Source organism: Perognathus longimembris, unplaced genomic scaffold, assembly GCF_023159225.1.
Source record: "Perognathus longimembris pacificus isolate PPM17 unplaced genomic scaffold, ASM2315922v1 HiC_scaffold_56, whole genome shotgun sequence".
Lineage (NCBI taxonomy): Eukaryota > Metazoa > Chordata > Mammalia > Rodentia > Heteromyidae > Perognathus > Perognathus longimembris.
Genome location: NW_025961044.1, coordinates 132,210 through 144,249, shown reverse-complemented (window position 1 = coordinate 144,249; position 12,040 = coordinate 132,210).

Below are 12,040 nucleotides of genomic sequence, written 5' to 3'. Positions count from 1 at the left end.
ATATACAATTAAATTATATACAGAATTAAATTATATGTCGAATTCAATTATAGAGAGAGATAAATTAAATACAGAATTAAATTATGCATAGAGAATTATATAGAGGATTCAATTATACATAGAATTAAATGTTATATACAGAATTAAATTATATGTAGAGTTAAATTATAGAGAGAATTAAATTATACAGAGAATTATATAGAATTAAATTATAGAGAGAATTAAGTTATAAGGAGAGTTAAATTATAGAGAGAATTAAATTATATATATAGAGAGAGAGATCCCTAGTTAGGGCCTAGTGTCTGGTAGGAGCCTTGGGTGTGTCAGGGCCTAGTGTCTGGATTGGAGCCCTAGTTGTGTCAGGGCTAGTGTCTGGATTGGAGCCCTAGTTGTGTCAGGGCCTAGAGTCTCAGTTGGAGCCCTAGTTGTGTCAGGGCCTAGTGTCTGACTTGGATCCCTAGTTGTGTCAGGGTCTATTGTCTGGATTGGAGCCCTAGTGGTGTCAGGGCCTAGTGTCTGGATTGGAGCCCTAGTTGTGTCAGGGCCTAGTGTCTGGATTGGAGCCCTAGTTGTGTCAGGGCCTAGTGTCTGGATTGGAGCCCTAGTGGTGTCAGGGCCTAGTGTCTGGATTGGAGCCCTAGTTGTGTCAGGGCCTAGTGTCTGGATTGGAGCCCAAGTTGTGTCAGGGCTAGTGTCTGGATTGGAGCCCTAGTTGTGTCAGGGCCTAGTGTCTGGATTGGAGCACTAGTTGTGTCAGGGCCTAGTGTCTGGATTGGAGCCCTAGTTGTGTCAGGGCCTAGTGTCTGGATTGGAGCCCTAGTTGTGTCAGGGCCTAGTGTCTGGATTGGAGCCCTAGTTGTGTCAGGGCCTAGTGTCCTGGATTGGAGCCCTAGTTGTGTCAGGGCCTAGTGTCTCAGTTGGAGCCCTAGGTGTGTCAGGGCCTAGTGTCTGGATTGGAGCCCTAGTTGTGTCAGGGCCTAGTGTCTGGATTGGAGCCCTAGTTGTGTCAGGGCCTAGTGTCTGGATTGGAGCCCTAGTTGTGTCAGGGCCTAGTGTCTGGATTGGAGTCCTAGGTGTGTCAGGGCCTAGTGTCTCAGTTGGATTCCTAGTTGTGTCAGGGCCTAGTGTCTCACTTGGAGCCCTAGTTGTGTCAGGGCCTAGTGTCTCAGTTGGAGCCCTAGTTGTGTCAGGGCCCTAGTGTCTGTATTGGAGCCCTAGTTGTGTCAGGGCCTAGTGTCTCAGTTGGAGCCCTAGTTGTGTCAGGGCCTAGTGTCTGGATTGGAGCCTAGTTGTGTCACGGCCTAGTGTCTGGATTGGAGCCCTAGTTGTGTCAGGGCCCTAGTGTCTGGATTGGAGCCCTATTGTGTCAGGGCCTAGTGTCTCAGTTGGAGCCTAGTTGTGTCAGGGCCTAGTGTATGGATTGGAGCCCTAGTTGTGTCAGGGCCTAGTGTCTGGATTGAAGCCCTAGTTGTTTCAGGGCCTAGTGTCTCAGTTGGAGCCCTAGGTGTGCCAGGGCCTAGTGTCTGGATTGGAGCCCTAGTTGTGTCAGGGCCTAGTGTCTCAGTTGGAGCCCTAGTTGTGTCAGGGCCTAGTGTCTGGATTGGAGCCCTAGTTGTGTCAGGGCCTAGTGTCTGGATTGGAGCCCTAGTTGTGTCAGGGCCTAGTGTCTGGATTGGAGCCCTACTTGTGTCAGGGCCTAGTGTCTCAGTTGGAGCCCTAGTTGTGTCAGGGCCTAGTGTCTCAGTTGGAGCCCTAGTTGTGTCAGGGCCTAGTGTCTGGATTGGAGCCCTAGTTGTGTCAGGGCCTAGTGTCTGAATTGGAGCCCTACTTGTGTCAGGGCCTAGTGTCTCAGTTGGAGCCCTAGTTGTGTCAGGGCCTAGTGTCTCAGTTGGAGCCCTAGTTGTGTCAGGGCCTAGTGTCTGGATTGGAGCCCTAGTTGTGTCAGGGCCTAGTGTCTGGATTGGAGCCCTAGTTGTGTCAGGGCCTAGTGTCTCAGTTGGAGCCCTAGGTGTGTCAGGGCCTAGTGTCTGGATTGGAGCCCTAGTTGTGTCAGGGCCTAGTGTCTCAGTTGGAGCCCTACTTGTGTCAGGGCCTAGTGTCTCAGTTGGAGCCCTAGTTGTGTCAGGGCCTAGTGTCTCAGTTGGAGCCCTAGTTGTGTCAGGGCCTAGTGTCTGGATTGGAGCCCTAGTTGTGTCAGGGCCTAGTGTCTGGATTGGAGCCCTAGTTGTGTCAGGGCCTAGTGTGTCAGTTGGAGCCCTAGTTGTGTCAGGGCCTAGTGTCTCAGTTGGAGCCTTAGTGTGTCAGGGCCTAGTGTCTCAGTTGGAGCCTTAGTTGTGTCAGGGCCTAGTGTTCAGTTGGAGCCCTAGTTGTGTCAGGGCCTAGTGTCTGGATTGGAGCCCTAGTTGTGTCAGGGCCTAGTGTCTGAATTGGAGCCCTACTTGTGTCAGGGCCTAGTGTCTCAGTTGGAGCCCTAGTTGTGTCAGGGCCTAGTGTCTCAGTTGGAGCCCTAGTTGTGTCAGGGCCTAGTGTCTGGATTGGAGCCCTAGTTGTGTCAGGGCCTAGTGTCTCAGTTGGAGCCCTAGGTTGTGTCAGGGCCTAGTGTCTGGATTGGAGCCCTAGTTGTGTCAGGGCCTAGTGTCTCAGTTGGAGCCCTACTTGTGTCAGGGCCTAGTGTCTCAGTTGGAGCCCTAGTTGTGTCAGGGCCTAGTGTCTCAGTTGGAGCCCCTAGTTGTGTCAGGGCCTAGTGTCTGGATTGGAGCCCTAGTTGTGTCAGGGCCTAGTGTCTGGATTGGAGCCCTAGTTGTGTCAGGGCCTAGTGTGTCAGTTGGAGCCCTAGTTGTGTCAGGGCCTAGTGTCTCAGTTGGAGCCTTAGTTGTGTCAGGGCCTAGTGTCTCAGTTGGAGCCTTAGTTGTGTCAGGGCCTAGTGTTCAGTTGGAGCCCTAGTTGTGTCAGGGCCTAGTGTCTGGATTGAAGCCCTAGTTGTTTCAGGGCCTAGTGTCTCAGTTGGAGCCCTAGGTGTGCCAGGGCCTAGTGTCTCAGTTGGAGCCCTAGTTGTGTCAGGGCCTAGTGTCTGGATTGGAGCCCTAGTTGTGTCAGGGCCTAGTGTCTCCTTGGAGCCCTAGTTGTGTCAGGGCCTAGTGTCTGGATTGGAGCCCTAGTTGTGTCAGGGCCTAGTGTCTGGATTGGAGCCCTAGTTGTGTCAGGGCCTAGTGTCTGGATTGTAGCCCTAGTTGTGTCAGGGCCTAGTGTCTCAGTTGGAGCCCTAGTTGTGTCAGGGCCTAGTGTCTCAGTTGGAGCCCTAGTTGTGTCAGGGCCTAGTGTCTGGATTGGAGCCCTAGTTGTGTCAGGGCCTAGTGTCTGGATTGGAGCCCTAGTTGTGTCAGGGCCTAGTGTCTCAGTTGGAGCCCTAGTTGTGTCAGGGCCTAGTGTCTGATTGGAGCCTAGTTGTGTCAGGGCCTAGTGTCCAGACAGAAGCCCTAGTTGTGTCAGGGCCTAGTGTCTCAGTTGGAGCCCTAGTTGTGTCAGGGCCTAGTGTCTGGATTGAAGCCCTAGTTGTGTCAGGGCCTAGTGTCTGGATTGGAGCCCTAGTTGTGTCAGGGCCTAGTGTCTGGATTGGAGCCCTAGTTGTGTCAGGGCCTAGTGTCTCAGTTGGAGCCCTAGTTGTGTCGGGGCCTAGTGTCTCAGTTGGAGCCCTAGTTGTGTGAGGGCCTAGTGTCTCAGTTGGAGCCCTAGTTGTGTCAGGGCTAGTGTCTGAATTGGAGCCCTAGTTGTGTCAGGGCCTAGTGTCTCAGTTGGAGCCCTAGTTGTGTCAAGGCCTAGTGTCTGGATTGGAGCCCTAGTTGTGTCAAGGCTAGTGTCTCAGTTAGAGCCCTAGTTGTGTCAGGGCCTAGTGTCTGGCTTGGAGCCCTAGTTGTGTCAGGGCCTAGTGTCTCAGTTAGAGCCCTAGTTGTGGTCAGGGCCTAGTGTATGGCTTGGAGCCCTAGTTGTGTCAGGGCCTAGTGTCTCAGTTGGAGCCCTAGTTGTATCAGGGCCCAGTGTCTCAGTTGGAGCCCTAGTTGTGTCAGGGCCTAGTGTCTGGCTTGGAGCCCTAGTTGTGTCAGGGCCTAGTGTCTGGCTTGGAGCCTTAGTTGTGTCAGGGCCTAGTGTCAGGCTTGGAGCCCTAGTTGTGTCAGGGCCTAGTGTCTCAGTTGGAGCCCTAGTTGTGTCAGGGCCTAGTGTCCTCGGTTGGAGCCCTAGTTGTGTCAGTGCCTAGTGTCTGGCTTGGAGCCTTAGTTGTGTCAGGGCCTAGTGTCCTGACTGGAGCCCTAGTTGTGTCAGGGCCTAGTGTCTCAGTTGGAGCCCTAGTTGTGTCAGGGCCTAGTGTCTGGATTGGAGCCCTAGTTGTGTCAGGGCCTAGTGTCTGGCTTGGAGCCTTAGTTGTGTCAGGGCCTAGTGTCAGGCTTGGAGCCCTAGTTGTGTCAGGGCCCAGTGTCTCAGTTGGAGCCCTAGTTGTGTCAGGGCCTAGTGTCTGGATTGGAGCCCTAGTTGTGTCAGGGCCTAGTGTCTGGCTTGGAGCCTTAGTTGTGTCAGGGCCTAGTGTCAGCTTGGAGCCCTAGTTGTGTCAGGGCCTAGTGTCTCAGTTGGAGCCCTAGTTGTGTCAGGGCCTAGTGTCTCAGTTGGAGCCCTAGTTGTGTCAGGGCCTAGTGTCTGGCTTGGAGCCCTAGTTGAGTCAGGGCCCAGTGTCTCAGTTGGAGCCCTAGTTGTGTCAGGCCTAGTGTCTGGATTGGAGCCCTAGTTGTGTCAGGGCCTAGTGTCTGGCTTGGAGCCTTAGTTGTGTCAGGGCCTAGTGTCAGGCTTGGAGCCCTAGTTGTGTCAGGGCCTAGTATCTCAGTTGGAGCCTAGTTGTGTCAGGGCCTAGTGTCTGGCTTGGAGCCTTAGTTGTGTCAGGGCCTAGTTTCCTGACTGGAGCCCTAGTTGTGTCAGGGCCTAGTGTCTCAGTTGGAGCCCTAGTTGTGTCAGGGCCTAGTGTCTCAGTTGGAGCCCTAGTTGTTTCAGGGCCTAGTGTCTGGCTTGGAGCCTTAGTTGTGTCAGGGCCTAGTGTCCTGACTGGAGCCCTAGTTGTGTCAGGGCCTAGTGTCTCAGTTGGAGCCCTAGTTGTGTCAGGGCCTAGTGTCTGGATTGGAGCCCTAGTTGTGTCAGGGCCTAGTGTCTGGCTTGGAGCCTTAGTTGTGTCAGGGCCTAGTGTCAGGCTTGGAGCCCTAGTTGTGTCAGGGCCCAGTGTCTCAGTTGGAGCCCTAGTTGTGTCAGGGCCTAGTGTCTCAGTTGGAGCCCTAGTTGTGTCAGGGCCTAGTGTCTGGATTGGAGCCCTAGTTTGTGTCAGGGCCTAGTGTCTGGCTTGGAACCTTAGTTGTGTCAGGGCCTAGTGTCAGGCTTGGAGCCCTAGTTGTGTCAGGGCCCCAGTGTCTCAGTTGGAGCCCTAGTTGTGTCAGGGCCTAGTGTCTGGATTGGAGCCCTAGTTGTGTCAGGGCCTAGTGTCTGGCTTGGAGCCTTAGTTGTGTCAGGGCCTAGTGTCAGGCTTGGAGCCCTAGTTGTGTCAGGGCCTAGTGTCTCAGTTGGAGCCCTAGTTGTGTCAGGGCCTAGTGTCTGGCTTGGAGCCTTAGTTGTGTCAGGGCCTAGTGTCCTGACTGGAGCCCTAGTTGTGTCAGGGCCTAGTGTCTCAGTTGGAGCCCTAGTTGTGTCAGGGCCTAGTGTCCGGCTTGGAGCCTTAGTTGTGTCAGGGCCTAGTGTCTCAGTTGGAGCCCTAGTTGTGTCAGGGCCTAGTGTCTGGCTTGGAGCCCTAGTTGTGTCAGGGCCCATTGTCTCAGTTGGAGCCCTAGTTGTGTCAGGGCCTAGTGTCTGGATTGGAGCCCTAGTTGTGTCAGGGCCTAGTGTCTGGCTTGGAGCCCTAGTTGTGTCAGGGCCCAGTGTCTCAGTTGGAGCCCTAGTTGTGTCAGGGCCTAGTGTCTCAGTTGGAGCCCTAGTTGTGTCAGGGCCTAGTGTCTCAGTTGGAGCCCTAGTTGTGTCAGGGCCTAGTGTCTGGATTGGAGCCCTAGTTGTGTCAGGGCCTAGTGTCTGGATTGGAGCCCTAGTTGTGTCAGGGCCTAGTGTCTCAGTTGGAGCCCTAGGTGTGTCAGGGCCTAGTGTCTGGATTGGAGCCCTAGTTGTGTCAGGGCCTAGTGTCTGGATTGGAGCCCTAGTTGTGTCAGGGCCTAGTGTCTGGATTGGAGCCCTAGTTGTGTCAGGGCCTAGTGTCTGGATTGGAGCCCTAGTTGTGTCAGGGCCTAGTGTCTGGATTGGAGCCCTAGTTGTGTCAGGGCCTAGTGTCTCAGTTGTAGCCCTAGTTGTGTCAGGGCCTAGTGTCTCAGTTGGAGCCCTAGTTGTGTCAGGGCCTAGTGTCTTAGTTGGAGCCCTAGTTGTGTCAGGGCCTAGTGTCTCAGTTGGAGCCCTAGTTGTGTCCAGGGCCTAGTGTCTGGATTGGAGCCCTAGTTGTGTCAGGGCCTAGTGTCTGGATTGGAGCCCTAGTTGTGTCAGGGCCTAGTGTCTCAGTTGGAGCCCTAGGTGTGTCAGGGCCTAGTGTCTGGATTGGAGCCCTAGTTGTGTCAGGGCCTAGTGTCTGGATTGGAGCCCTAGTTGTGTCAGGGCCTAGTGTCTGGATTGGAGCCCTAGTTGTGTCAGGGCCTAGTGTCTGGATTGGAGCCCTAGTTGTGTCAGGGCCTAGTGTCTGGATTGGAGCCCTAGTGGTGTCAGGGCCCTAGTGTCTGGATTGGAGCCCTAGTTGTGTCAAGGCCTAGTGTCTCAGTTGGTGCCCTAGTTGTGTCAGGGCCTAGTGTCTCAGTTGGAGCCCTAGTTGTGTCAGGGCCTAGTGTCTGGATTGGAGCCCTAGTTGTGTCAGGGCCTAGTGTCTGAATTGGAGCGCTAGGTGTGTCAGGGCCTAGTGTCTGGATTGGAGCCCTAGTTGTGTCAAGGCCTAGTGTCTCAGTTGGAGCCCTAGTTGTGTCAGGGCCTAGTGTCTCAGTTGGAGCCCTAGTTGTGTCAGGGCCTAGTGTCTGGATTGGAGCCCTAGTTGTGTCAGGGCCTTGTGTCTGGATTGGAGCCCTAGTTGTGTGAGGGCCTAGTGTCTGGATTGGAGCCCTAGTTGTGTCAAGGCCTAGTGTCTCAGTTGGAGCCCTAGTTGTGTCAGGGCCTAGTGTATCAGTTGGAGCCCTAGTTGTGTCAGGGCCTAGTGTGTCAGTTGGAGCCCTAGTTGTGTCAGGGCCTAGTGTCTCAGTTGGAGCCCTAGTTGTGTCAGGGCCTAGTGTCTCAGTTGGAGCCCTAGTTGTGTCAGGGCCTAGTGTCTCAGTTGGAGCCCTAGTTGTGTCAGGGCCTAGTGTCTGGATTGGAGCCCTAGTTGTGTCAGGGCCTAGTGTCTGGATTGGAGCCATAGTAGTGTCAGGGCCTAGTGTCTGGATTGGAGCCCTAGTTGTGTCAGGGCCTAGTGTCTCAGTTGGAGCCCTAGTTGTGTCAGGGCCTAGTGTCTCACTTGGAGCCCTAGTTGTGTCAGGGCCTAGTGTCTCAGTTGGAGCCCTAGTTGTGTCAGGGCCTAGTGTCTGGATTGGAGCCCTAGTTGTGTCAGGGCCTAGTGTCTGGGTTGGAGCCCTAGTTGTGTCAGGGCCTAGTGTCTGTATTGGAGCCCTAGTTGTGTAAGGGCCTAGTGTCTGAATTGGAGCCCTAGTTGTGTCAGGGCCTAGTGTCCAGCCTCGAGCCCTAGTTGTGTCAGGGCCTAGTGTCCGGATTGGAGCCCTAGTTGTGTCAGGGCCTAGTGTCTCAGTTGGAGCCCTAGTTGTGCCAGGGCCTAGTGTCTGGCTTGGAGCCCTAGTTGTGTCAGGGCCTAGTGTCTGGATTGGAGCCCTAGTTGTGTCAGGCCTAGTGTCTGGGTTGGAGCCTTAGTTGTGTCAGGGCCTAGTGTCTCAGTTGGAGCCCTAGTTTGTGCAGGGCCTAGTGTCTGGCTTGGAGCCCTAGTTGTGTCAGGGCCTAGTGTCTGGATTGGAGCCCTAGTTGTGTCAGGGCCTAGTGTCTCAGTTGGAGCCCTAGTTGTGTCAGGGCCCTAGTGTCTTGATTGGAGCCCTAGTTGTGTCAGGGCCTAGTGTCTGAATTGGAGCCCTAGTTGTGTCAGGGCCTAGTGTCTCAGTTGGAGCCCTAGTTGTGTCAGGGCCTAGTGTCCTCAGTTGGAGCCCTACTTGTGTCAGGGCCTAGTGTCTTGTTGGGGCCCTAGTTGTGTCAGGGCCTAGTGTCTGGATTGGAGCCCTAGTTGTGTCAGGGCCTAGTGTCTGGATTGGAGCCCTAGTTGTGTCAGGCCTAGTGTCTGGATTGGAGCCCTAGTTGTGTCAGGGCCTAGTGTCTGGCTTGGAGCCCTAGTTCTGTCAGGGCCTAGTGTGTGGATTGGAGCCCTAGTTGTGTCAGGGCCTAGTGTCTGGATTGGAGCCCTAGTTGTGTCAGGGCCTAGTGTCTCAGTTGGAGCCCTAGTTGTGTCAGGGCCTAGTGTCTGGATTGGAGCCCTAGGTGTGTCAGGGCCTAGTGTCTCAGTTGGAGCCCTAGTTGTGTCAGGGCCTAGAGTCTCAGTTGGAGCCCTAGTTGTGTCCGGGCCTCGTGTCTGGATTGGAGCCCTAGTTGTGCGAGGGCCTAGTGTCTCAGTTTGAGGCCTAGTTGTGTCAGGGCCTAGTGTCTGGAATAGAGGCCTAGTTGTGTCAGGGCCTAGTGTCCAGACTGGAGCCTTATTTGTGTCAGGGCCTAGTGTCTGGATTGGAGCCCTAGTTGTGTCAGGGCCTAGTGTCTGGATTGGAGCCCTAGTTGTGTCAGGGCCTAGTGTCTCAATTGGAGCAATAGTTGTGTCAGGGCCTAGTGTCTGGATTGAAGCCCTAGTTTTGTCAGGGCCTAGTGTCTCAGTTGGAGCCCTAGTTGTGTCAGGGCCTAGTGTCTCAGTTGGAGCCCTAGTTGTGTCAGGGCCTAGTGTCTCAGTTGGAGCACTAGTTGTGTCAGGGCCTAATGTCTGGATGGAGCCCTAGTTATGTCAGGGCCTAGTGTCTCAGTTGGAGCCCTAGTTGTGTCAGGGCCTAGTGTCTCAGTTGGAGCCCTAGTTGTGTCAGGGCCTAGTGTCTGGATTGGAACCCTAGTTGTGTCAGGGCCTAGTGTCTGGATTGGAGCCCTAGTTGTGTCAGGGCCTAGTGTCTGGCTTGGAGCCCTAGTTGTGTCAGGGCCTAGTGTCTGGCTTGGAGCCCTAGTTGTGTCAGGGCCTAGTGTCTGGCTTGGAGCCCTAGTTGTGTCAGGGCCTAGTGTCTCAGTTGGAGCCCTAGTTGTGTCAGGGCCTAGTGTCTGCATGGAGCCCTAGTTGTGTCAGGGCCTAGTGTCTCAGTTGGAGCCCTAGTTGTGTCAGGGCCTAGTGTCTGGATTGGAGCCCTAGTTGTGTCAGGGCCTAGTGTCTCATTTGGAGCCCTAGTTGTGTCAGGGCCTAGTGTCTCAGTTGGAGCCCTAGTTGTGTCAGGGCCTAGTGTCTGGATTGGAGCCCTAGGTGTGTCAGGGCCTAGTGTCTCAGTTGGAGCCCTAGTTGTGTCAGGGCCTAGAGTCTCAGTTGGAGCCCTAGTTGTGTCAGGGCCTAGTGTCTCAGTTGGAGCCCTAGTTGTGTCCGGGCCTCGTGTCTGGATTGGAGCCCTAGTTGTGCGAGGGCCTAGTGTCTCAGTTTGAGGCCTAGTTGTGTCAGGGCCTAGTGTCTGGAATAGAGGCCTAGTTGTGTCAGGGCCTAGTGTCCAGACTGGAGCCTTATTGTGTCAGGGCCTAGTGTCTGGATTGGAGCCCTAGTTGTGTCAGGGCCTAGTGTCTGGATTGGAGCCCTAGTTGTGTCAGGGCCTAGTGTCTCAATTGGAGCAATAGTTGTGTCAGGGCCTAGTGTCTGGATTGAAGCCCTAGTTTTGTCAGGGCCTAGTGTCTCAGTTGGAGCCCTAGTTGTGTCAGGGCCTAGTGTCTCAGTTGGAGCCCTAGTTGTGTCAGGGCCTAGTGTCTCAGTTGGAGCACTAGTTGTGTCAGGGCCTAATGTCTGGATGGAGCCCTAGTTATGTCAGGGCCTAGTGTCTCAGTTGGAGCCCTAGTTGTGTCAGGGCCTAGTGTCTCAGTTGGAGCCCTAGTTGTGTCAGGGCCTAGTGTCTGGATTGGAACCCTAGTTGTGTCAGGGCCTAGTGTCTGGATTGGAGCCCTAGTTGTGTCAGGGCCTAGTGTCTGGCTTGGAGCCCTAGTTGTGTCAGGGCCTAGTGTCTGGATTGGAGCCCTAGTTGTGTCAGGGCCTAGTGTCTCAGTTGGAGCCCTAGTTGTGTCAGGGCCTATTGTCTCAGTTGGAGCCCTAGTTGTGTCCGGGCCTAGTGTCTGGATTGGAGCCCTAGTTGTGTCAGGGCCTAGTGTCTGGTAGGAGCCCTAGTTGTGTCAGGGCCTAGTGTCTGGTAGGAGCCCTAGTTGTGTCAGGGCCTAGTGTCTGGATTGGAGCCCTAGTTGTGTCAGGGCCTAGTGTCTCAGTTGGAGCCCTAGTTGTGTCAGGGCCTATTGTCTCAGTTGGAGCCCTAGTTGTGTCCGGGCCTAGTGTCTGGATTGGAGCCCTAGTTGTGTCAGGGCCTAGTGTCTGGTAGGAGCCCTAGTTGTGTCAGGGCCTAGTGTCTGGTAGGAGCCCTAGTTGTGTCAGGGCCTAGTGTCTCAGTTGGAGCCCTAGTTGTGTCAGGGCCTAGTGTCTCAGTTGGAGCCCTAGTTGTGTCAGGGCCTAGTGCCCTGACTGGAGCCCTAGTTGTGTCAGGGCCTAGTGTCTGGATTGGAGCCCTAGTTGTGTCAGGGCCTAGTGTCCAGTCTGGAGCCCTAGTTGTGTCAGGGCCTAGTGTCTGGCTTGGAGCCTTAGTTGTGTCAGGGCCTAGTGTCTCATTGGAGCCCTAGTTGTGTCAGGGCCTAGTGTCTCAGTTGGAGCCCTAGTTGTTTCAGGGCCTAGTGTCTGGATTGGAGCCCTAGTTGTGTCAGGGCCTAGTGTCTGGATTGGAGCCCTAGTTGTGTCAGGGCCTAGTGTCTGGATTGGAGCCCTAGTTGTGTCAGGGCCTAGTGTCTGGATTGGAGCCCTAGTTGTGTCAGGGCCTAGTGTCTCAGTTGGAGCCCTAGTTGTGTCAGGGCCTAGTGTCTCACTTGGAGCCCTAGTTGTGTCAGGGCCTAGTGTCTCAGTTGGAGCCCTAGTTGTGTCAGGGCCTAGTGTCTGGATTGGAGCCCTAGTTGTGTCAGGGCCTAGTGTCTGGGTTGGAGCCCTAGTTGTGTCAGGGCCTAGTGTCTGTATTGGAGCCCTAGTTGTGTAAGGGCCTAGTGTCTGAATTGGAGCCCTAGTTGTGTCAGGGCCTAGTGTCCAGCCTCGAGCCCTAGTTGTGTCAGGGCCTAGTGTCCGGATTGGAGCCCTAGTTGTGTCAGGGCCTAGTGTCTCAGTTGGAGCCCTAGTTGTGCCAGGGCCTAGTGTCTGGCTTGGAGCCCTAGTTGTGTCAGGGCCTAGTGTCTGGATTGGAGCCCTAGTTGTGTCAGGGCCTAGTGTCTGGGTTGGAGCCTTAGTTGTGTCAGGGCCTAGTGTCTCAGTTGGAGCCCTAGTTGTGCCAGGGCCTAGTGTCTGGCTTGGAGCCCTAGTTGTGTCAGGGCCTAGTGTCTGGATTGGAGCCCTAGTTGTGTCAGGGCCTAGTGTCTCAGTTGGAGCCCTAGTTGTGTCAGGGCCTAGTGTCTTGATTGGAGCCCTAGTTGTGTCAGGGCCTAGTGTCTGAATTGGAGCCCTAGTTGTGTCAGGGCCTAGTGTCTCAGTTGGAGCCCTAGTTGTGTCAGGGCCTAGTGTCTCAGTTGGAGCCCTACTTGTGTCAGGGCCTAGTGTCTCAGTTGGAGCCCTAGTTGTGTCAGGGCCTAGTGTCTCAGTTGGAGCCCTAGTTGTGTCCGGGCCTCGTGTCTGGATTGGAGCCCTAGTTGTGTCAGGGCCTAGTGTCTGGATTGGAGCCCTAGT